Source organism: Mustela nivalis (assembly GCF_964662115.1).
Source record: "Mustela nivalis genome assembly, chromosome: 1".
Lineage (NCBI taxonomy): Eukaryota > Metazoa > Chordata > Mammalia > Carnivora > Mustelidae > Mustela > Mustela nivalis.
The window spans coordinates 187,771,311-187,796,359 of NC_139020.1; the positions used below are offsets into that span (position 1 = coordinate 187,771,311).

Here is a 25,049-nt window from a genome sequence, read left to right on the forward strand (position 1 = left end):
ATGTACTTATTGCCATTCCATTGCTTGTTTTATGGTTGTTTTTGTAGTTCTCTGTTCTTTTCTTCTCTTGTCCTCTTCTCTCACGGTTTGCTGGCTTTCTTTATTGGTATTCTTGGATTTCTTTATTATTTATATATCTATTATTGTTCTTTGATTTGTGGTTACCGTTAGGTTTATATATAAAATCTTATGCATATAGCAGTCTATATTAAATTGATAGTTGCTTACGTTTGAACCCATTGTAAAAGCACTAAGTTTTTACTCCTCCCCCCTCCCCACATTTTAAGTATACGGTATCATATTTTACATCCTTTTGTTTTGTAAATCCTTTGACTGATTTTTATACATATACCTAATTTTACTGCTTTTGTGATTCTAACTTTTCTTACTCCTGCTTATGGTCTTTCCTTTCTACTCAGTGAGTCTCCTTTAACATTTCTTGTAGTCCTGTTCTGCAGTTCTGGAGAACTCCTTATCTGTCCTTCTGTTCCTTATGATAGCCATGTTGGATGCAGTATTCTTGGTTGCAGGTTTTTTTTCTCTCAGCGCCTTGGGTATATCATGCCAATGTATTCTGGCTTGTAAAGTTTCTGCTGAAAAAGCAGCAGGTATCTTATGGGGTTTTGCTTGTATATAACTGTTTTCTTTTCTCTTACTCCTTTTTTTTTTTTTTTGTTAAAGATTTTATTTATGAGAGAGAGGGAGAACAAGAACACTAGCAGGGGGAGTGGCAGAGAAGCAGCCTCCCCACTGAGCTAGGAGCCCAACACAGTACTCAGTCCCAGGGCTCTGGGAATCATGAACTGAGCTGAAGGCAGATGTTTAACTGACTGAGCCACCCAGTTGCCGCATCAGCTATTATTTTTTTCAAATACATTTTTGTGCCCTTTTCTATCTCTTTTCCTTCTGGGAGTCCTATGATGCAAACACTATTACACTTGATGGTATCACTGAAATCCCTTAGTCTAGCTCCATGTTTTATTATTAGTTTTTTCTCTTTCCTCTTCAGCTTGACTGCTTTTGATTACTCTGTCCTCCAGGTCGCTGATGTGTTTTGTTTGTTTGTTTCCTCTATTCTACCGTTTATTCCAACTTGTGTATTTTTCATTTCATTTATTGAGTTCTTCATCTCTGGTTCTTTTTTATGCTCTCTGTCTGTTCATTAAGGATCTCACTGAGATCCTTCACTCTTGTCTCAAGTCCAGTGAGTATCTTCATGACCATTAGTGTAAATTTTCCCTCAGCCATATTACTTATCTCCATTTCACATAGGTCTCTTGCTGTGATTTTGTTCTATATTTTCATTTAAGACATATTCCTTTGTCTCCTCATGTTGTTTAACTATGCCTTTTTCTCTGTGTTAAGAAATTCAGCTAGGTCTTTTGCTCTTGAAAGTAGTGGCCTTATGAAGAAGAGGTCCTGTTGTGCCCTGTAGTACAATGTCCTCTCTTCACCAGAACCTGGCATTTCAGTGGTGTCTTCTATGTGTTTCGCATGCACCCTGCTCTGGCATGTGAGCCACTTTTTCCTTTAATACAGTTTTCTGCAATGGTTCTTTGTCTGTTGTGGGCAGGGTTTGGTCACTGTTGTTAGTGGGTCAGTCTGGGGCCAACATAGGCTTGAGTTGAGTCAGACCAGGTGTTTGTAAGAGGTGGGATATCACTGAACTGGAGGTTGGTTTTCCTTGTGTGTTCCCTGAGAAGCTTTTATTGGTGGACAGGGCCTGCATTCAGACCTGATGTCTGCCTCTAGTCCTCCACTGGAACCACAGTGGGATTGGTGTGTGTTATCTTCCCCTCTCCCCAGGGCATGAGTCACTTTGGAGTGATGCTGGTCACTGTCAGGGCTGCTTGTAAAATGCCAGGCTTGTGACATGGCTTTGGATGGGCTCTGGGCTAGGGTATATTGGAGAGAGCAGGTCCACAGGAGAACACGGGGGCAGGGTGTGGGGAGCCAGTAAAGTCCGTGCAGGTCTTCTGTAGGAGGAAGGCTGCAGCTGCCTGGAAGAAGTCTTTCCCAGACTGCAATGGATGGGTGGGTCCACAGGAGAATGTGAGATGGAGTGTGTTTTTAGCAAGCTAGGTGGAAAGTTCATTGTGCACTTATTCTGGCAGGTGCCATGTAATTAGGCTGGGGAAAGTGGGAGGTAAGTGTGCCCACCAATTCTTTTGTTCTTGGAGAAGTCTCCTAAAGATCCCTACTTCTCTAGCACGGGCTCTGTAATTAGTAAATGAGTCTCTTTCACATATATACTAGGTGGTTTCAAACTGCACTTCTGTGTTGTATCTCAGCATGGCTGTTTTGCTCTCTTTTAAGGCTAGAGCTGTTTCATATTGCCTTCAGCCCTTCCAAAACCATGCCCACTGCTTTTTAACATTACAGGTGTTAAGCCCCACTGATTGTAACTACTCATGAAGTTAGGCCCTTCTAGTTTTCAAAGCCGAACATTATGGGGATTTGTCTTCCTACTCTGTGTCCTGCATGCTCGGGGTGCCTGGTGTGGGGTTCTGCTCCTGTCCCTACTTCATGCCTACACCATCCCTCCCTCTCATGGACAGTTCCATGGGTCCGTTTGGTTCCTGACCACATCTCTACCCTTTCTACCCTCTTAGATGTGGCCTTTTCTTTACATTTCATTGTAGAGAGTTTTTTTATGCTAGTCTTCAGGTCATTTACTGGATTATTTACACTGATGTTTGTATTATCTAGGTGTGTCTATAGGATGAGGTCAGCCTGGATCCTCCATTCCACCATCTTTTCTGGACCTCAACCTTAACCTAAATGTTAAACTCATGCAAAATACCCTTACAAGCAAACCCAGAATAATGTTTGATCAAATATCTGGGCATGCATTGATCCAGGCAAATTAATATATAAAATTAACCCTCACAGCACTAATAGAAATTTTGGTTTTATTCTTTTTTTTAAGGATTTATATTAAGCCTTCTTTTAAGAAACAGATGTATAAACATCATAAGATTAGCTATATCATAGAAAGGTACAGGTCTGCTTATTTGGTTCTTAAATTAAACATATATGAAGATTTTTTTGACACCTGCTCTGAATATGATATCTGTCTACATTCTTTGGCCATGAAGTGGGAAAATGGGATCAGGTTGACAAAGTTCTATAGGGCTACCATCTTTTGATTTTTAATACAAAGACATTATGCTGTAAAAATGAGTGAGTGGTCTTGAGTAGAATGGAATTATATCTTGTGTACATTGAACTTCTTCCATTTTAGCCATACAGAACTGGCAAAATACAGCAAGACTAAGAAGTACCAATTCAAAGAATATAGTCCATGTTGCTAGAGATTCTTCTCAATAAATATATGCTTCTTAGTAAATGTGAGATGGCAACTAGGAGTCAGTATTATTCTCCTGAGTCTCCTAGTATAAGCATCTTTGTGCTGTGTGACTCTGATATTGATGTATTCTGTTAAAAAAAAAAAAAATGGTGTGTATATATTATATATATATATAATGTACACATACATAGCCAATAAACTCATCGATATTGACAATTCTGTTACACATTAAAAATATGTATGGCGCATATATATATGTATACGTACACACACACACACATATATATCCAATAAACTCATGCCAACTACTTCATCTCATCTTCAGCAAAAGAAACAGCTATCTTTTCTTGTGCTAGGGGAAAGCCTTGGTTGGACCTCTGGAGGGGCTCTGCCTTGTTTTATTTTGTGGAGAATTGAAGATATTTCCAAGAGGCTCTCTAACCTCCAACTTAAAAAAAAATCCCCAATTTAATATGTCATTGAGCTATTTTTTGCTGTTATTGTTGTGATTGAGACTTTTTCTTTTTAGATTGAGACTGTCTTTTTTTTTTTTTTTTAAGATTTTATTTATTTACTTGACAGACAGAGATCACAAGTAGGCAGAGAGGCAGGCAGAGAGAGAAGAGGAAGCAGGCTTCCTGCCGAGCAGAGAGCCCGATTAGGGGCTCGATCCCAGGACCCTGGGATCATGACCTGAGCTGAAGGCAGAGGCTTTAACTCATTGAGCCACCCAGATGCCCCATGATTGAGACTTTCTTAAGAGAAAATGTTAACTGACAATGTTTTCAAGAGCATTGACTAGGACTCAAACCTCCTCTCCACCCTGCTTTTTGTTCCCAGGAGCCCTCCCCCACTCCCTCCACAAGCCAGGGGCTTGGTCACAGAGTCAAGTTGGGAGTCCTTAGCGGCTGGGAAGGGTGTGTGTGTGTGTGTGGTCAACCTGTTTTCCTTCCTTCAGCAAAGCCCTGTCCTTCCCTCCTGTTGCTGGGTGAAGGCTATTCCAGGAGTGAAGAAAGTCAGGGCGGGGGCGGGGTGGCAGCGTGCTTACAGGCCAGGAGCCCCTTAATCCTGGAGAGGCACTATTCTGGTTCCCTGTCGGAAGCCTGTGGAAGCCTTGCTTGGAGTAGTGGGGGAAGTAGGAGCCCATGTCCCGGCCCTGTGGTGCCAAGTGCCTCAGATATTCTGCGGGAAGGCAGAAATAAAAATTGGGTATTTGCTCCAGGATAAAAAAAAAAAAAAAATGGAGGCACCTGGGTGGCTCAGTGGGTTGAGCCTCTGCCTTCGGCTCAGGTTATGATCTCAGGGTTCTGGGATCCAGCCCTGCATCGGGTTCTCTGCTCGGCGGGGAGCCTGCTTCCTCCTCTCTCTCTCTCTGCCTACCTCTCTGCCTACTTGTGATCTGTCAAATAAATAAAATCTTAAAAAAAAAAAGTCCTTTTTTTTTAAGCTCCTTTTTTTTTTTTATATTTTATTTATTTATTTTACAGAGAGAGAGAGAGATCACAAGTAGGCAGAGAGGCAGGCAGGGAGAGAAGGGGAAGCAGGCTCCCTGCTGAGCAGAGAGTCCGATGCGGGGCTCGATCCCAGGACCCTGAGATCATGACTGGAGCCGAAGGCAGCGGCTTAACCCACTGAGCCACCCAGGCGCCCCTTTAAGCTCCTTTTAATGCGTATATCTCTTCCCTCCCTGCTGGAGATTATCTGGAGTGTGAATGTGGGCTTTCCATTATATACATATGTGTATGAGGCTGGAGGGTACATGGAAAAGTGCTTCTTTAGGACTATCCTTGTGAGTAAGAAAAGCATCAGCCACTTTATCCTTGGTATATAGGAATACTCACTAAGCCGTGTCCCCTAAATTGGAGTTTATTTAAAAAAAAAAAAAAAAAAGACAAAGTAAATGCAACCATATACTGTTCAAAGAAAGTAGGTTATATAAATTCTTACTAGTGAAAAGAAACTTATAAGAGAGACACCTTATTTCTGATTTAGAAAGCCTAAAGTATACCAGTGCAGGAGAAGAGCTTTTTAAAGACTTTATTAGACTTAGATGGGTGTAGGAAGTAGCAGGACCAGGTGTGAGAGGAAAGGGTAATGATAACTATGATTTACTGAGCACCTACTTCATGACAGGCACCCAACTCTGGATAAATAAGAACAAGACAGACAAGAACCATGTTCTCCTGGACCTCCCTTTTAATGAAAATGTTTAGAAAGGAGATACGGATGGTCAGCAAGCCAATAAATGAAGAAAGTAATGGAATGGGATGAGAGCTATTAACAAAATAATAGATTAATGTAACAGAGTGACTTGGTGGTTGTGAAAATGCTATTTAAGATTGGATGATCACGAAAGGCCTCTCTGAAGAGATAGCATTAGAACTGAGATGTGCATAATTTAAAGTTCCATGATTTCAAGTTGCAGAACCTTCCAGAGATAGGGAAGAGCAAATACAGAGTCCCTAACATGGAAACGGTAACCAAGTTGGGCCAGTACCCAAGACCTTCAAGTGATAAAGGTAGGCTGATCTGGAAGGGTCATAGCAGATTTCCTCCCACTTCTTAATAGCTCCCTCCAAAAAACAGCATGCTGAAGAATTCTGAGTGAGGTCACTCTGGGGAAGCAGGACAGAATGAAAGTGTGAGGGCAGGAGCTGGAGCTTTGGACATCACTTTGGTTCACAGATGCTGTTGCCTAAAGATGGAAAGAAGGCAGGAGAGAGAGAAGAAAATGCTTAGCCTTCCCTGAGGAATCACTTTTCCCAATTTAGAGGGGAGGAAGTGGAGATGAGGGAAGGAGGCTTTGTTGTATAGTGACCCTGCCCTTTAGTGAGAACCACTGTGCTTGAGTATGGTGCATCTGATTAGGAATTGCTCCTTTGAGGGATGTAGGGGCACAGGAAGAGAGAGAGTGGCAGGCCTGGTCTCCTCCTCCCCACAGGTATTTTCCTATCTAGGTTAGGTATGAGGAAGTCAAGCACATAAAGGATCAGTTCACTTGCCCAACAAGCAAGTGGCAGAAATAGCATTTAAAAGATAGTCTGTTTGGTACAAAAGCAGATCATACTGCTCTTTTTACAGATCAGGATCAATGAATGAATTTTTTTATTTCTTTCCCTAGAAGATTTTATTCATCTCCCAGACTAAAAAAAAAAAAAAAAACTTACTCTTGTGGATTGGCCCAATTAATTTCATCATTGAGTTTAGATATTTAGCTGATTTTTAAAAACTTAAAAATCATAATAATTCATATATATTTATATATATTATATATAATGTATTATATATTTTATACATTATATATAATATATATAAATAAATATATAAATATATATATTATATATAAATATATATTATATATAATGTATTATATATTTTATACATTATATATAATATATATAAATAAATATATAAATATATATGAATTATATTTTTTATATAATACATATATATATGTATGTATATATAAATAAATTTAGGTAGAAGTCCAGTAGGAATTCCACTTGTACTCTCTTTGAGAGGTGGGAGGTGTCCCATTGTTCAGTTTCCATAGAGGGAATTGACAGCAGTCATAAATGGTAAGGTCTTCCTATCTGTGGTGGTATGGAGAAGAGCCAAAAGCCAAATATTATTCCCCATCAAACATTTTCTCTTTTTCTCTTTCTCCTTTCCTTCTCCTCTTCTGTCCCTCTGCTTCCCATCCTCTTGCCCAAGGTCTACTTTTTGTTCTTCCCTTACATAAAAGGTTGTGTGCAGTCATCTCTAGTTATAATAACATGGTTTTCCCCTTCAGGAGCGAGTTTTGCAACTGATGATAAAAATATTCGTCTCCATGGGTAACTGTAGTAAATATATTTTAAAAGAGATGTACTTTCTGAGAAGAGAGGCTCTTAATGATATGTCCAAATTTATGACTGGTTATCTATTCCTTTGGTTCCAAATACTGACCCTCTGTGTGTCCTCAATTTCAATTTAAAAAATATTTATTGACTTCCCAAGTCTAAAAACACTGAACCAAGTGATATTTGGGACTGGGGGGGTCTACTAAATAATGTATTACTGTCTGCTCTAAGGTCAGCTTTGTGAACTTCTTTGAAGACAAATGCATTCTATGCAACATTTTAACTGATAAGAATAAAAATGATGGCTACTGTGTTGGACTGCTCACCACATAGAAGACTTTGTGTGTATTTTACAAAGATTACCTCATTTCAGCCTCACAATAATTTAATTTGGTGAATATTTTCATTCTCATTTTTCAGTCAAGGCAATTGAAACTCAGAAAGGTGCAATAACTCTTAAAGTTAGATCCAAATTAAGTGGAGACTGGATTTGAACCCCTATCCGTCTAAATCCAAAGCCTGGGTGTCTGATATCCTAAGGACGCCCTGTTAGAATTCTAGGGGGTTGAAGAGTAGCTGTCTTTGGAGAGTCTGGCCTGGGTAGAGAGAAGGTGCCATAATGCTGGTCATCACCTTGCCATGTGATGTTAGAGCAGAGGCCTGGTACTAGAGGCTTGGAATTCCAGAGTCCAAAGATTTCCTCTTAGTTAACCTTGCTAAAAATTTCCTTAGAAAAGGCAGTTGGATAGTAAAGTTCTCAAGAGTTGCTAAATTTGAATATGTAAACCCCTGTAAATGTACAGTAACTCCCTAGGGCCCAGGAAAGTATGAAAATGAGGGGGAGACATAAAAGAGATTCAACTGAAGGGAAACAAAAGAAAGCAAAAATATCTTATGAAAAATAATTGGAAGCAGATTTCAATCAGGAAGCGGAATTGTAAATAGACTCATACCAAGGGGGGTCGAAGACAATGATATCTGGATTAGATCATTTAGGAGCTACCCAGAGGCTGCAGCCATAGGCACTCTATAAATTTATGACGATGGTGATGATGGTGTGCAGCAGTAAGTAGGAAGGGCAAACTAGGGAAAAGAGGAAAAGAAAGTGGCTGAGTTGCATTGCACCATAAATCCAGGAGAAAAATATTCTCTCTTCAGATGTCCAGGGTAAAATTGTGCCTCGAGTTCTCTATTTCATTTGGTATACCTTATTCCCATAAAGGAGCGCCTGGAGGGAGTTCATATGAGGACCAAAATTGAGTATATCACAAAAATGTCCACTGATAGGAAAATCCATTTGACTTTCCCTCTTGCTGTGGTTTTACTGGAGGCAGAAATTTGAAGGAAGAAGAAAGGGAAGGGGGGAAAAGGACAAGGAAGGAAAAAGAATTACAGTTTCTAGATGTTGTGTCATCCCATTGCTAGAAAGTGCTGGTGAAAGGGACCTATGGATCGATATGTTATGTAAGGTAAGAAAAAATGAATTTCATGAGTTCATGTGCTTTCCTGGTAGAGTTGATAGGAATGCATTTTTGAAAAAGAAACAGGCCCTCCTAGTTTGTTCATCTTACGGTTTGAGCCTGATGTACCATGTCGTGGCTTTGGAAAGAGCAGGCCCAGTTAGGGAGTCAGTCTGCTGAGATGTGACCCAAGCATAAAGTTGTGCTTCCTGTGGGTAATGGATTCACCTTATGCCCACTCAGAACGCAACTCCTGGGTGAGTTCACCTCTATTCTAAGCTTCAAGTATGCAAATGATGTCTGTTAATACTGTCATCCCAGCCCAACCGGAAATGCCGGTTTGAAAAGAACAGAAGCAGTTGCCATGATACAGTGTGTTTATGGGTCGGGTGAAACAAGGCTTAGAATAAAACCCAGCATATCTATTGAGCATCTTTCTGTGTCAGTCACTGTATCTGGTGTTTTTATATATATATTTATATATATATAATATATTATATATATATAAATATATAAAATATTTATATATATATATAAAACCTTATTTAATCTTAATTATGACACACATACCTATTAATATATTAAGGATATAAAATTTTCATGTTAAAACAACAGAATAGACCCTGTTGGAGGGTTTATAAGTTTGTATTTCACCACCCGTCCTTGGTGGATACTTGGTAGTCTCTTAAAGACAAGGTTGTTCGAATTCCCAGATATGTGTAGGTTGACTTTTCTGTGCTTCCTTTCTGTAGCCTAGCTCACTTGTTTGTTTCCAGATAGTTACCATCAGGCTTAAATAAACAAAGCAACATAACTCACACCCTACAGGTGTGTAAATGATCTTCAATGTTAAGTTTGACTATATGCAACATTTGCCTTAGGCGCTAGCTTTATTGCTCAAATCCCCCCTGTTAAGAAGATAAGATCTACTATAGTGCTATATAGGCTACTTAGATCTTTGAGAATACCTTGGTGTTTCTATTTACTATATATGTATATACATTTCTGAAGCCTCCCTTTTCTCTCATTTTTTCATATATACCCCTGCTATGTGGTACAATTTATTGGTGACAGGTTTAATTTACAAATACGTAACATAATTGGTCTGAAGGATGACAAAATTTTAATTTAGTTCAAATTGTTCTTTTATTTTATGTACTTGTTTGAGAATAATAATTACTATGGGGCCCCTGAGTGGCTCAGTCGGTTGAGTGTCTGTCTCTTGATTTTGGCTTAGATCATGACCTCAGGGTTGTGGAATCAAGCCCTGCGATGGCTTCATGCTGAACGTGGAGTCTGCTTGGGATTCTCTCTCTCCCTCTTCCTCTGCCTCCCACTCTGCTCCTTCCCCCCATTCGCACATGCTCTGAATCTCTTTCTCAAAAATAAACAAATAAATAAAAAATTTTAAAAGGAATAATAATTAATATGTTATGCTGTATTGATTTTTTTAAATTTTTATTTATTTTTTTAAAATTTCTTTTCAGTATGCCAGAATTCATTGTTTATGCACCACACCCAGTGCTCCATGTAATATGTGCCCTCTTTAATACCCACCACCAGTCTCACCCAACCTCCCACCCCCCGCCCCTCCAAAACTGTCAAATTGTTTTTCAGAGTCCATAGTCTCTCATGGTTCATAGAGTCCATAGTCTCCATGTCCTCCGTGTTATTTCTTATGCTCCACAAATAAGTGAAACCATATGATAATTGACTCTCTCTGCTTGACCTATTTCACTCAGGGTAATCTCTTCCAGTCCCATCCATGTTGATACAAAAGTTGGCTATTCATTCTTTCTGATGGAGACATAATACTCCATATTGTATATGGACCACATCTTCCTTATCCATTTGTCCATTGAAGGGCATCTTGGTTCTTTCCACAGTTTGGTGACTGTGGCCATTGCTGCTATGAACATTGGGATACAGATAGCCCTTCTTTTCACTACACCTGTATTTTTGGGATAAATACCCAGTAGTGCAATTGTGGGGTCATAAGGAAGCTCTATTTTTAATTTCTTCAGGAATCTCCACACTGTTTTCCAAAGTGGCTGCACCAACTTGCATTCCCACCAACAGTGTAAGAGGGTTCCCCTTTCTCCACATCCTCTCTAACACATGTTGTTTACTGTCTTGTTAATCTTGGCCATTCTAACTGGTGTAAGGTGGTATTTCAATGTGGTTTTGATCTGAATCTCCCTGATGTCTAGTGATGATGAACATTTTTTCATGTGTCTGTTAGCCATTTGTATGTCTTCATTGGAGTAGTGTCTGTTCATGTCTTCTGCCCATTTTTTGACATGATTATTTGTTTTGTGTGTGTTGAGTTTAAGAAGTTCTTTATAGATCCTGGATATCAGCCTTTTGTCCTATTGTCATTTGTGAATATCTTCTTCCATTCCATGGGTTGCCTCTTTGTTTTGTTGACTGTTTCCTTTGCTGTGCAGAAGCTTTTGATCTTGATGGACTGTATTGCTTTTAAATAATATAATTCAACTAAAAAATGAAGCATGGGGGCACCTGGGTGACTCAAGGGGTTAAAGCCTCTACCTTCGGCTCAGGTCATGGTCCTGGGATGGAGCCCCACACTGGGTTCTCTGCTCAGCAGGGAGCCTGTTTCCTCCTCTCTCTCTGCCTGCTTCTCTACCTACTTGTGATCTCCATCTGTCAAATAAATAAATAAAATTTTTTTTAAAAAATGGAGCATGAAGAGCCCCCATATTCCAGTGGAGGTTATGTCCATATTCTGCTGGGTGATCTGTATAGCAAAGCATTAAAGCCACTAAGTGCTTATCATTTGCATAAACACCTTATGAAAGATGATTATCATTTAAGTTACAAAGTTGTTCCTTAATTTTCTTCTGACATGTTTGTTTTAGATGCATTGCCTGTAGTTCAAAACTGTATTACTGAATAGCAACTGTTGCCTCCCACTGTGTCTTTTTTTGTATTTGATACTAACAGACACTTTTATTTTCAGTGTGTTGTCATATAAATTTATTAATTACTCAAGTAGTTTGAAAAGTTGTCCCAGACTTTGACCTGTGAATTAACTAATGGAAATTGTAATAGAAATGGAAATTCATTTAAAGCTGACTGAGGGCTCTTGAAAATGTCTGGGATGATCTAGTTTGTTTCTGGTCTGTGTTTATGACATTAAAAGGAAACCAAAGTTGAGATGTAAATGAATAAACATCAGCACTGGAAGGTATTTGTATAACCTACATAAGTGCTGGGGCCATATCTGGTTCAGTCTTATAATAAGAGAACAAATGAACTTATTGAAAAGTAACTTTTTTTTTACATTAAAACAAAACAAACTTTATATTGATTATCAGAAACAAAAAAGTAACATTAAACAGAATAATGTATTCTTGGCCTAGGCTCTTTTTTTTTTAACAGCTTACTTTTTGTTGTTGTTGTTGTTTTTGGGAAAAGTAATTTATAATTTTACTTAGGTCTTTTAAAAAATTTTGAGCATTCTTTTATTCATTACACATGACAACTATTCTTTTTTTTTTTTCCTCCGTATAATCAGTTCCTGGTTTCATTGATCTCTTCTATTGTTTTTTAGTTTCTATTTCATTTATTTCTATTCTAATCTTTATTACTTCCTTTCTTCTGCTGGTTTTAGGCTTCTTTTTTTTTTTTTTTTTTTTTGTTCTTTTTCTAGCTCCTTTAGGTGTAAGGTTATGTTGTTTATTTGAGATTTTTCTTGTGTCTTAAGGTAGGGCTGTATTGCTAAAAACTTGTCTGCCGTGGTTGTTGTACCCTAAGATTTGGGACCATTATGTTTTCATTTACAGTTGTTTCCATGTATTTTTTAAAAATTTCTCCTTTGATTTCCTGGTTGACCCATTCATTGTTTAGTAGCATGTTGTTTAATTCCCATGTATTTGTGGTCTTACCAAATTTTTTTCTTGTAGGTGACTTCAAATTTCATAGTGTTGTGGTCAGAAAATATGCATGATATGATCTCAATCTTTTTGTGCTTGTTGAGGATTTGCGACTTAGAATGTGATCTATTCTGGAGAATGTCCCATTTGCACTTGAAAAGAATGTGTAGTCTGCTGCTTTAGGATAGAACGTTCTGCATATATCTGTTAAGTCCATCTGGTCCAGTATGTTATTCAAAGCCAATGTTTCCTTGTTGATTTTCTGCTGATATAACCTGTCCACTGATGTAAGTGGGATGATAAAGTCCCCTAGGATTACTATATTATTATCGCTTAGTTCCTTTATGTTTGTTATTGTTTTATATATTTGGGTGCACCCATGTTGGAGGCATGAATATGTACAATTGTTAGATCTTCTTGTTCGGCAATCCCCATTATTATGATATCGTACCCTTCTTCACCTCTTGTTACAGTCTTTGGTTTAAAATCTAGTTTGTCTGGTGTAACTGTGGCTTCTCTGGCTTTCTTTTTTGTCATTCATTGTATTATAAATGTTTCTCCATCCCCCACTTTCAATCTGCAGGTGTCTTTGGGTCTAAAATGAGTCTCTTGTAGGCAGCATATAGATGGATCTTGTTTTTTTAATCCATTCTGATACCCTGTGTCTTTTGATTGGGGCATTTAGTTCATTTACATTCAGAGTAATTATTGATAGATGTGTATTTAATGCCATTTTATTACTCATTTTGTTGTTGCTTCTGGAGATCATTTCTGTTCCTTTCTTTGTCATATCTGATCTTTCCTTTATACTCAAAGAGTCTCCTTTAATAAGTCTTGCAGGACTGGTTTAGTGGTCACAGACCCCTTTAGCTTTTGTTTGTCTGGGAAACTATCTCTCCTTCTATTCTGAATGGCAGCCTTGCTGGATAGAGTATTCTTGGCTGCAGATTTTTTCCATTCAGCATGTTGAATATATCATGCCACTTTCTTCTGTTTTGCCAAGTTTCTATTGAGAGATCTGCAGCTAGCCTTATGGGTCTTCCCTTATAATTTAGGGACTTCTTTTGTCTTACAGCTTTTAGTTTTTTTTCTTTCTTGCTATATTTTGCAAATTAAATTATGATCTGTCTTGGCGTTGGCCTGCTTTTGTTGATTTTGATGGGAGTTCCCTGTGCTTCCTGGATCTGGATGTCCAGGTTAAGGAGGTTTTGTTATTATTTCCTCAAGTAAATGTTCTCTCTCTTCTTCTGGGACTCGTAAATACTAATGTAATTACGTTTGATGGAGTCACTGAGTTTCCTATACATGTCAACTATTCTTAAAATCCCCTTCCATTCTTTTTCTCTTTCTAGTGATCTTTCATTTTGCCCTGCTCAGGAGTCAAGTATTCTCTTTCACCCCTTCACTTTCCTTGTTATACTCTTTATATGAAGGGTGTGGACTTGGGCTTTTATCCCAATCTTCCAGTTCTGTTTTTGTTATCTGTCACGTAATTCTGCACCACAAATATTAATAGTTCTTTTAGAAAGGGGGTGAAGGGAAAGGTCAAGCACAATAAATTTCTTTTCTGGGGGAATGGAAGGTTTGGAACACTAATATTTTAACCAAATTTGTCATTAGTGCACTTAAAAATTGATTAAATCCATTGCTTATTAAATTCATTGTTAATACCAAGCTGAGAACAAAGCATTATTAATTCCTTTGAAAATAAACTTTGTGTTCAGTGAATTTAATAAATAGGAGAAGTAGAAGCCAAAAAGGATGGAATTCATTAATTTGGGACAAAGGTAGAGTAGAATATTAGAGAAAATCCGCAGATCACAAAATTATAATATAGTTACTGAACAAGTATGCACCCTCAGGGAAAAATGATCAAGGGGGTCACAGAGGACGTTGAATAATAAAGCAACTATGTAGCACTAATGAAGACCAAGCTGAATTCAGAAATAAATTAAGAGAAATGGCAAGACTTTCTTTCCTTCATATTCATTCTAGGAAGATATTTTCTCGCTCTTGTACTCATTTTGTAGGATTCAGGAAAATTTCAGCTAAATTTGGATGATAGTCACAGGTATGATTAATAATTTTTGGAAAGAAAAAACGAGTGTGATTCTTACAGGAGAGGATGGCATCTGTCTTCACTTGTGGCTTTAAGAACTGATTGATATAATAGTGAGGCATATTTGGCTAGTCTCTGGGAAAAAAATTATCACATGACATTAGATATCAGAAAACATTAAAAATTTTTTTTAAACTTTTAAAAGATTATTTATTTATTTATTTATTTGGGAGGGAGAAAGAGAGGGAGAGAGAGAGTCAGAGCAGGGGGAGGGGCAGGCAGAGAGAGAGGGAGAAGCAGACTCTCCACTGGGAGGGGAGCCTGACTTGGGACTTGATCCCAGAACTCTGAGATCATGACCTGAGATGAAGGCAGATGCTTACTTAGCGGACTGAGCCAGCCAGGGCCTCCCCCATCACCTTTTTAAAAAAATAGACAGTGTGTTGAATCATGTTCTGGGGAATGATTAGGAGATAAGTTTTATTTTTGAGCTCTTAACAACTGTGGAGGCAGGAATAAGAATGCTCTGGATTAATCCATGTAGGGATTTTCCTGCTGCAGAGTCAATGATTTTGTGAAGTGTCTTAAAAAATCTATTCCCCAAGATTGCACAAAACACCTTCATTCCTTTTTGCGCATACATAAGATTTATTTCTTGTTTCTGGAACTTAGTACTTAATGCTTCTGCTAAGTTCATGAATATTTTAAATCAATTACTTAATCAATAGAGAATTTTTTTCTCCTATTATATTTGGCTAATTTAACATTTGGCCAAATCAGAATGGTTGAATAAGATTCTACCAAATGTTATATCTTTGTAGTCTTTTAAAAGGTATTTGCTAGGATACATGTATTCCTAAAGAGAGTTGAGTTTTTTTCAACAAAATCATCTAGATCACAACTGCTCTTGTCTTATTTTGAAATAAGCAGTACATCTTTTAAATGTGTATACAAGTTTTTATTTTATTTTATACATATTTATTTTACCATGATCTCTCTCTCAGTAGCTAGAGAGGTATACATACACACTTGTGTTAACCCCAGTGTGTTCGGATTGATGTAGACTAGAACTTAACTTTATGTCCTGAAACTATGCCATAGTGGTGTACTCTAAACTAGAACCCTCATATTGTTACCTTCTTGGGTGAGAAGAGAAGGATGAATACTGTGTCCTTCTTTCTTGCTTATCATGGCATGGTTGTGTTTTTCTCTAACACAGAGGAAAGGAAATTCATTATTAGTTTCCCTTCATTTCATTTCAGATAAATGTGGGATTTTTACTAAGCTTACAAGAAATTGTATATAGACCATGTGGGGAAGTAGCCTGTGCTATCAATAGATAAGGTTTCTAGTTATCCTAATTTATCAATTTTGTAGGTATTACTATGTCGGCCTTTTGAATTTCAGCTTGGGGAGTAAATGCTCAAAAGTTTCAGTATCCAACAGGACAAGAACTGGTAGACTAAAGGGACTTTCTGCCGGTTGCTTTGGAGGGCAAACTATTTCTAAGACTTGCAAAGCTATTTTGGTTAGGAACACAGAAATGATAATTTTCGCTCTCAGTGGCATTTATAAAGAATGATTTATAGTGGTTGAAGTCTCTCTTTGGATTATGTTTGTTTGTTTTTTTAAAGATTATTTATTTTTTTATTTGACAGACAGAGATCACAAGTATTCAGAGAGACAGGCAGAGACAGAGAAAGGAGGAAGCAGGCTCCCTGCTGAGCAGAGACACCTCCACCCCGGACTGGGGGCTCAATCCCAGGACCCTGGGATCATGACCCCTGAGCCGCCCAGGTGCCCCTGGATTATGTTTTTATTAACCTTTTTCTATTGAATAGATTTGTACTTTGATGTTATTTTGACATAATAAGATGGTTGTTTCATTTCCCTCAATGAGGCAAAAGATCCACCTTATAAACATTTCTACCCTGTGGTACTACCTGAATACCTCTGAGTCATGGCTTCAGTTCAGCTCCTGAGTCAGAGAGAATTCTCTCTGGAGTTTTCAGCTAGAGTTTTCCAATCTTAGCTTGCTATCACATTGCCTGGAGAACTTTTTTGACTCCATTCCTACTCGTGTTTTAAACCATATTCCCTTCCTCCCTCACTTTCTGGGGACAAACCTGATGCAGCCTAGCTTTGGAATGCCTGAGGACAGGGCAGTCGAATGCAAATCTCTGTTGCCTCTAAGATAGTATTCTGCTCCATAGATCTTTTCTAGTCTGGAGGTCAAAGTAGTGGGGAACCTTAAGTTCTTAGTAGTGCCCTGACAATTTAAAGAGGTACATCAGTGGAGAGGCATATCTTCCCAGGGGAGTAGATAGAGGGTTAAAAGGATGCTCCTCAGCTCTTAAATTACTAACCACCTGGAAAATCTTTCAGATGACTTAAGCCCATGCCTTCTCTTTTAGATATTGTGCCCATGTTAATTTGAGTTTTCATTCTTTCAGGTTGCGTGGACACTCATTTTTCTTAAACACCTGTCTCCTCTGCCTAGCAAGGTAAGAAAAAGATACATAAAAACTCATTTAATTTATCTAGATTCTTTAATAGGTTTAATCAGCTTTCTCATTTGCCATTTGAATATGAAAGACTTTTTGAATATCAAAAATTTCATGTACCTTGAAAAGAAGTTTATGGGTGCCATTGGCTGCCTGGTTGATAAAATGACTTTGGTGAGGGAGAATGTTAGCAATATATGAATGAAAGATCCTGATTTGGGTGTTATTTGGGCTAAGGTAGAAGAGAAGTCAAACTCTGAATTATTTTTTTCTCTGGTGGGAGATCAATACTGTCTAGACATGGTCTCATTATGACTTTGCATTGACTAAGGCAGACTCGGTCAACAGTAGAGCCGACATTCCTGTAATCCAGGCTGCTGGTTGGGAATTTGTGTTGCCTGTTACTACAGAGAACCTCTGGTTCACTGTTGTCCAATCTGTGCGTCCCAGCATCATCCCTCTCAACTGTAGGGTTAGCCTAGATGACAGCATATGCCAACTCCTGACCTTTTTTTTTTTTTTTTTTTTTTAAAGAATCTGAATCCTAGAAGTCCTGGGAGCTGCTCTCTAGGATTTCCTGGCATGCTTGGCGATAGTTGCATAGGGCATGAGAGGAACTTCAGAGCCTTTGAATCCTTTGTGGTCTCTGAAACATAAAACCAGAGACAGTCATACAAGTCACATGTAGAGGCCCCAGGCCACATCCAAAAGCCCAGCTATATTCTCTGTCATACAACTGCCTCCTCATTAATTTCTATAAATAATATCCTCCTAGATGGAAATGTCACCAGTTTTATATTCAGATTAATTCTTGTTTATAAGAAATTTTCATCTATTTCAGTATATTTTTAAATTGAGGAGGTTTATGATTCTTCACCTAGCATCAGAACTTAAAAATCTGGTCTTCTCCCTGTTAGATATTCAGACTCCTGGCTGTGCTGCTCTGCACAGAATCTTAAGTCCTTCGTTTGTGGTTATTTGTTGGCATTTTGCAAGAGAGTGAAGCAATGTCTGAGCCACTAGAGGCCAGAGGTGGCCCAGCCTGACTGGGTTTCCAACAGAGGAATAAATGTGATTTGTCTAGCATCTTTACTTTTAAACTTTGGAAAAGATGACTGTAGACAGTGAGAAATAATGCTGATTATATAAAGGATTGCTCATGATAAAAGATCTCTTTCTGGAAATTTAAGTGTTCTGGTAGATTAGCATTATTGATCATTCTCTTTCCACATAGTCTACAGATGATCTTAGAATCCTGAAACTATTATTCTTTCTTGTCTAGTGTTAATTAGCAGAACAAGGAATAATCTAATTAAAAGACAACAAGGATGTGTTCTAATTGTTCTAATAAATTATGCTAATACTCAATGCATTTAGTTACTTTTCAATAGGAATTTATTTAATGGGTTGACAGATTGTCCTTTATGGCCACAATCTTAACTTCCATTTCTTCTAAACAAGACAACTTACAGTAGGATAGGTAACTGTCCAAAAATCTGTTGGGTCATTAAGAGAATCTAAGGTTCCATGTAGTACATATGGATGAAGAAATGGATCTGGGGTTTTCTAGATAAAAGAATGACCCAAAACAGAAGAAGTTAGAATAATGACCAGTAGAGTCTATAGTAAAAATCAGTAATTGACTGTTGTACTGAGGACAATGGGCTTTTCATTTATTGTTTAATTATCAAGTGCAGTGCTGATAACATGATACTAACTCATGTAATTGTGTTTGCTTAGTTTTAGCATTTTATACAAATCTGTTAGACACCATATTGTTAATTACATATATGAGATGGTGCCTGCATTAAAGTAATGTCATCATGAGGCAAAAATTCAGGAAATCACTTCTGATAGCCCTTATGTTTTCTCCAGAAGACGCCAGTCTCCTTGCTGATTTGAACATAATTCAGATATAGTTTGTTGTATGACTGTATGAGAGGGAAGTCTCATTGCAATGTGGAAAAAAGATGCCAAGAAGGACCTGAGGAGGAATAAAAATCTGTGTGTAAAATGGCGGGAAGCATACGGATCAGTTCTAAATAAATACAGCCACTCGACATATCTGAGAAAAGCTGATTCCCAGGTTGATTTCTGTTGTTCTCCCGTGACATGACAATCTTTGAAATTTAAGTAACAAGCCTCCAGGTAGAAAGGGATTCAGTACTTATCAAGACTAGGAAGTGTTTTTGGAAGGGACATTTTCCCACAAGATAGCAATTTTGTGGGAATAATTTTCCACTTTTAGAAAATTAATCCATTCAAAATGTCAAGTTCATCAAAGAGTATGGGGCTGGCACGAGTACAGATTCTAGTTTATACTCATAAAGTTAACTTACTTAAGAAGAGCAGCCATAGAGACAAAACAAAACAACATGCACACCATAAAAAAAATGAGAATTAAAAGAAAATTATCTTCGGTGGCAAAAGAATGCAAGCAAATTTCTTCCCATTCTGAAGTGCATCAACTAAACATGTTGGTGATTTTTTGGCTGCTTGTTCCCTGTCTTAATATTCTAGTTCATGTCTTCATTTTCAAGGGGACACTTTCATATGTTCTTTTTCTGTTCTAAAAAGGTGACATTTCTTTCAAGTCCATCAGGCTTGAAGATTTCTTTCCTTTCAAGGAGGCCGAGTGCTATAGAGCTCCTAACCCAACTGAAGACCCCTCAGCACCACATCTAAATTAGATCAAGTGCCCGGGTGGGTCTGACCTTCCTTGTTTCTAAGGCATTGACAATGTCTGCCTTTGGGAAGCAGCATGGATAGGACACTCATTTCTTTTCTCTTCTTCTTTTTTTTTTTTTTTAAGCTTTGATAATTTTTTTTTTTTTTTTTACTGTGGAAAAATAAAAATAACATAAAGTTTTCCATTTTAAGCATTTCTAATATATAATTCAGTAACATTAAATACAACTTTTTAAAATGATTTGGAATGAAAAGGAAATAAGCCTGTGCTCAAATAAGCACTTACATTGTGCAGAGAGATTTTTACATTTTTATTCTGCTTTTTATTTGTTTCCACCCATTCTGAAATTAATTTTTACCACAAGTGTGATACTAGTTCTAACCAATTATACCCGTCTATGTGAAGCCAGAACAGAATTCCATCTACATTCTAGAAAAGACTGTAGATGCTCCTAGTGGGTTGGGAAGGGTATGTGGCTAGGGATCCAGATAATTAATGGTGACTGGGGGCTAGAGGAACCATGTTTCTCTCTGAAGGTCCTATGGACACTTCTGGAGCTGAGTGTAAATTTGACATGTTGTACATAAATCTGATCTTTTTCTCTCAGCTTTCTACATCTCTTATTTTTGAGTTTCTGCTAAGATTCAGGAACTTAAGGCTTTCAAGTACTGAATGAAAATGACAGCCAACTTGGAATCAGCCCAGAATCCTATAACCAGTGAAAACATTCTTCAGGAATGAAAGCAAGTCAAGATATTCTCAGATTAAGGAAAACCAAGAGAATTTGTGACTAGTAGAGCTACTCCAAAAGAATAGCTAACAGAAAGGAAATGATTAAAAACAGCAAACAAACAAGCAAACAAAAGGAACCCTGGAACAGAGGAAGGAAGAAAGAACACAGTAAGCAAAATACTGGTAAATACATTAGGCTTATTTTTTCCTCTTGAAATTTCTAAATTATATTTAAAGATTGAAGTAATAATTATAGTACTCTCAATTTGGCTGCAAATGATTACAATATTTAAAATAATTATAAATGGAGACAGTAAAGAGACAAAAAGGGAGGTAAGCTTTCTATACTTTATTCAGACTGGTAAAATGACACCAGTCATTTTGTGTTCTCAAGTTATAAATGTATAATACCTAGAGCAACCACTATAAAATTATACAAGGAGATGTACCCCAAAACACTTTAGATACATTAGAGTTCCAAAAAAATGTTCAGATAACCTACAAGAAGGCAGGAAAACAAAAACAGAAAAACACAAACCAGAGAGAACAAAGAGCAACCAAAAATTAAATGGTAGGCTAAGTCCTAAAATATCAACAATTACATTAAATAGTCTAAATATGCCACTTAAAACAGAGATTGGCAGAGTTGTTTAAGAAACATGACCCAACTATATACTGTCTATGAGAGACTCACTTCAAATATAACAAAAGAGGCAGATTAGAAATAAAAGGAAGTAAGAAATATTATCATGTATGTATTAATTAAAAGAAGTGTAGGAGTAGCTGGTTTTTTGAAGAAGTTAATAAAAATGACAAACATTTAGGAAGACTGGCAGAGACAAAAGGATGGAAGACACAAATTACCAATATCAGGAATGAAACAGGATATCACAATAAGCCCTGAAGATCTCAAAAGGATAGTAAAGAAAAGAATGCTTGCTGTGAACAACTCTACACACATAAATTTGACAACTTAGAAAAAATAGATTTCTTTCTCAAAAAACACCAATTTTTTCCCCCATGATTTACCCAATATGAAATAGATAGTTTGAATAGTCCTATAACTATTAAGGAAATTGAATTCATTTTAAAACTCCCAAAAAAGAAATCTCCGGCCCAGATGATTTTGATGGAGAATTCTACCCAACATTTATGGAGGAATTAACATCAATTTTATAAAGACTCTTCTAGGAAATAGAGGAGATTACAATTAATTTTATGAAGCTGGTATTAGATAGACACCAAAACCAGACAGAAACAATATAAAAAAGAAAACTATAGATCAATAACCCTCATATATATAGACGCAAAAATCCTTAACAATATATTAGCAAGTATAATTCATTAAAAAAATACACATGATAACCGAGACCATGGGCTCTATTCCAGAGATCCAGGACTAGTTTAATAGTAGAAAACCCACCAGTGTAATGCACCATATTTACAGACAAAAGAGGAAAAAACTCACATGATTTTATCAATTGATGCAGAAAAAGCTTTTAACAAAATTTAATACTGATTTATGATCAAAACTCAGAAAAATAGGAATAGAGGGGAGCTTCCTCAACTTGATAAAGAACATCTTTTTAAATTACTCACAGTTAATGTTATACTTAATGATGAAAGATGGAATGCTTTTCTCCAAGTCAGGAAGTAAGGCAAGGATGTCCTTTTTGCCACTCCTGTTCAACATAGTGCAGAGGTTTCTAGTTGATGCAGTAAGGCAATAAAGAAATAAAAGGCACAAAGCTAGAAAAGAAGAAAGAAAACTGTCACTACTTCTGATGACATGATTTTCTATTTGGAAAATCCTAAGTGACCTAAAAAGAAAACAAAAAGTCCTCTTAAAACTAATAAGTGAGTTCAACAAGTTGTAGGATATAAAATAAATTTTAAATATAAGTTGTATTTCTGTATACTAGCAGTGAACAAGTAGACACTGTAACTAAGAATACAGTGTATTGGGGGCACCTGGCTGGCTTAGAGGAGTGTTTGACTCTTGATCTCAGGGTCTTGATTTCGAGCCACAAGTGAGGTACAGGGATTACTTAAATAAATAATTTTAAAAAGAATAAAATTTATAGTAACTCAAAAATATGAAATTTTTAAGTATAAATCTAATAAGACATTTATAGAAGTTGCATGCTGAAGATGACATAATCCTGAAGAAAGAAATCAAAGAAAATTTAAATAAGTGGCGAAACATACAGTGTAATTTGGAAGACCCTGCCTAGTAAGGATACCAATTCTCCCCAAATTGATATACAGGTTTAATGTAGTTGCTACCAAAACCACAGCATGATATATGTATTTTTTTTAGGTAGACAAGGTTGTCCTAAAATTTATATGGAAACAAAGGAACAATATTGGAAAAGAAGAATAAAGGGGGAGCAATAGCCTACCCAATTTCAAAGCATATAGGATAGCTACTATGTGGCTGTTCTTGGAGTGTGAAACACATGCATCAATGGATCAGGATACAGAACCCAAAAAGTAGATCTAAATGAATATGCCCAACTGACTTTGAACAAATGTGCAATTTCCCTCGATGGAGAAAAGAGACCTTTTTAATAAACGGTCCTGGAATAGTTGGCAAAAAGTGAACCTAAAACTTAATCTCATGCCTTATTTAAAAATTAACTCAAAATGTATCATGGACTTTAATATTAAAAAATTCCATAAAACTATGATGCTTACAGATGAAAACATAAGAGAAAATCATTGTGATCTAGGGCTAGGCAAAGAGTTCTTAGACTTGACACTAAAGAGGATGCATAAAAGGGAAAAAGATGATATATTGGACTTCATCAGAATTAAGACTTTTGCTCTGTTGAAGACACTGTTAAGAGGATGAAAAGACAAGCTTCAGACTGGGAGAAAATATTTACAAACCACATATCTGAGAAAGCACTAGTATCCAGAATACATAAAGATCTTTCAAACTCAACAGTAAAACAAACAAACAAACAAACAATCCAATTAAAAAATGAGCAAAAGTCATAGACATTTTGCTGAAGAGGTTACACAGATGGCAAATAAGCACATGAAAAGATGTTCAACATTATTAGCCATCAGGGAAGTGCACATTAGAACCACACAATGTATCACTTTACACTTATCAGAATGGCTTTTTAAAAAAAAGAATCCAATGATAGCACCAAGTGCTGGTGAGGATGCAGAGAAATTGGATTACTCATATAGTGCTGGTGGGAATGAATATAGGATGGAAAATGGTTTGGCAGTTTCTTACAAAACTAAACATGCACTTACCGTACTCTTGGGCATCTATCCCAAGGAAATGAACATTTATGTTCACACAAAAACCTGTACACAAATGTGCCTGGAAGATTTATGTGTAATAGCCCAAAACTGGGAACAACCCAGGTATCCTTCACTGGGTAAATGGTTAAACAAACTGGAATATGCCCATACCATGGACTGGTACCCAGCAATGAACCTTTGATTCGTAGAGACTATGTGACTGAATCTTCAGGGATTTTGGTTGAGAAAAAAAACAAGCCAATCCCCAAAGATGAAATTCTGTATGATGCCATTTATAGAACATTCTCGAAATGACATAATTATATAAATGGAGAATAGATTTGTGGTTGTCAAGTGTTCGGGAAGTGTATGGTAGGAGGGAGATGGGTGTGGCTGTACAAGGGGCAGTAAGAGGATCCTTGTGGTGATGGAAATATTCTGTATCTTGACTGTATCAATGTCAATATCCTGGTTGTATTATTGGGCTATAGATTTGCAAGAAACTACCACTGGGAGAAATAGGGTAAAGGATACATGGAATCACTTGTGTTTTCTTCTAACTTGCATGTGAATCTCCAGTTATCTCAAAATAAGATGTTTAATTTTAAAAAGGGAAGGGAGTATGGACAAAAAGAATAGGGGAAAATATAGCAGAATGTAATTGTAGATGCTGCCTTAAAAGGTCGGAGACGTAGAGGTTTAGAAGGTTCTCCTAAAGGTTTAAGATGGTAGGAGTAGAGAAGTGAAATCTAACCAAGAAGTTTATAAAGGGTCAGGAAGTAGTGGCATTATAAATCAAGGAAAATTGAGAGTTAATGAATATGAAAAGAATGTTGAAATATAATACATAGCTAATAGATCCCCCAAAGCCGTTCCTTGCCCTGTGTAGCCTAGGAACTGCTTCTCTCATCCTGCTCTTTCCTGACTGGGGAGAAGACAGAAGGGGGTGAATTATAGGGTCTGTGACTGGGGTTACCAAGCAGAGCGTGGATGAAAAGAGGGCATATTGAGTTAAAGCCTCCATAATGATGCTCTCACACTTTCCTACTAAGATCCCAGAATCTGTTGATTAATGATAGCCAGGTTTATAAACCTGAGGCAGGAAATTGGCAGACACTGTTCTGGAGAACTTGACCAGCCCAAGAACACAGACCTGGAAATACCAACCACCAGGACTTCCTTCAAGCCACTCACGCTAGGCCTGCATTGTTCAGTATGGTAGCCATTAGCGATATGGGGCTACTGGGCCGTGAAATGTGGTTAGTCTGATTTGAGATGGGCTATAAACATAAATCA

At 37.3% G+C, this 25,049-nt stretch overlaps 1 protein-coding gene across 11 annotated transcripts in view; it reads left to right on the forward strand.

Annotated features, from left to right (window-relative positions):
• FHIT (fragile histidine triad diadenosine triphosphatase) overlaps positions 1-25,049 on the forward strand; it is a 1,429,687-nt gene that overhangs the window by 352,193 nt on the left and 1,052,445 nt on the right. For all 11 annotated transcript variants that reach the window (XM_082727539.1, XM_082727542.1, XM_082727540.1 and 8 more), the window contains one exon: positions 17,021-17,071. The gene's annotated coding sequence lies outside the window, so the exon portion shown is untranslated. The remainder of the gene's footprint in view (positions 1-17,020; positions 17,072-25,049) is intronic.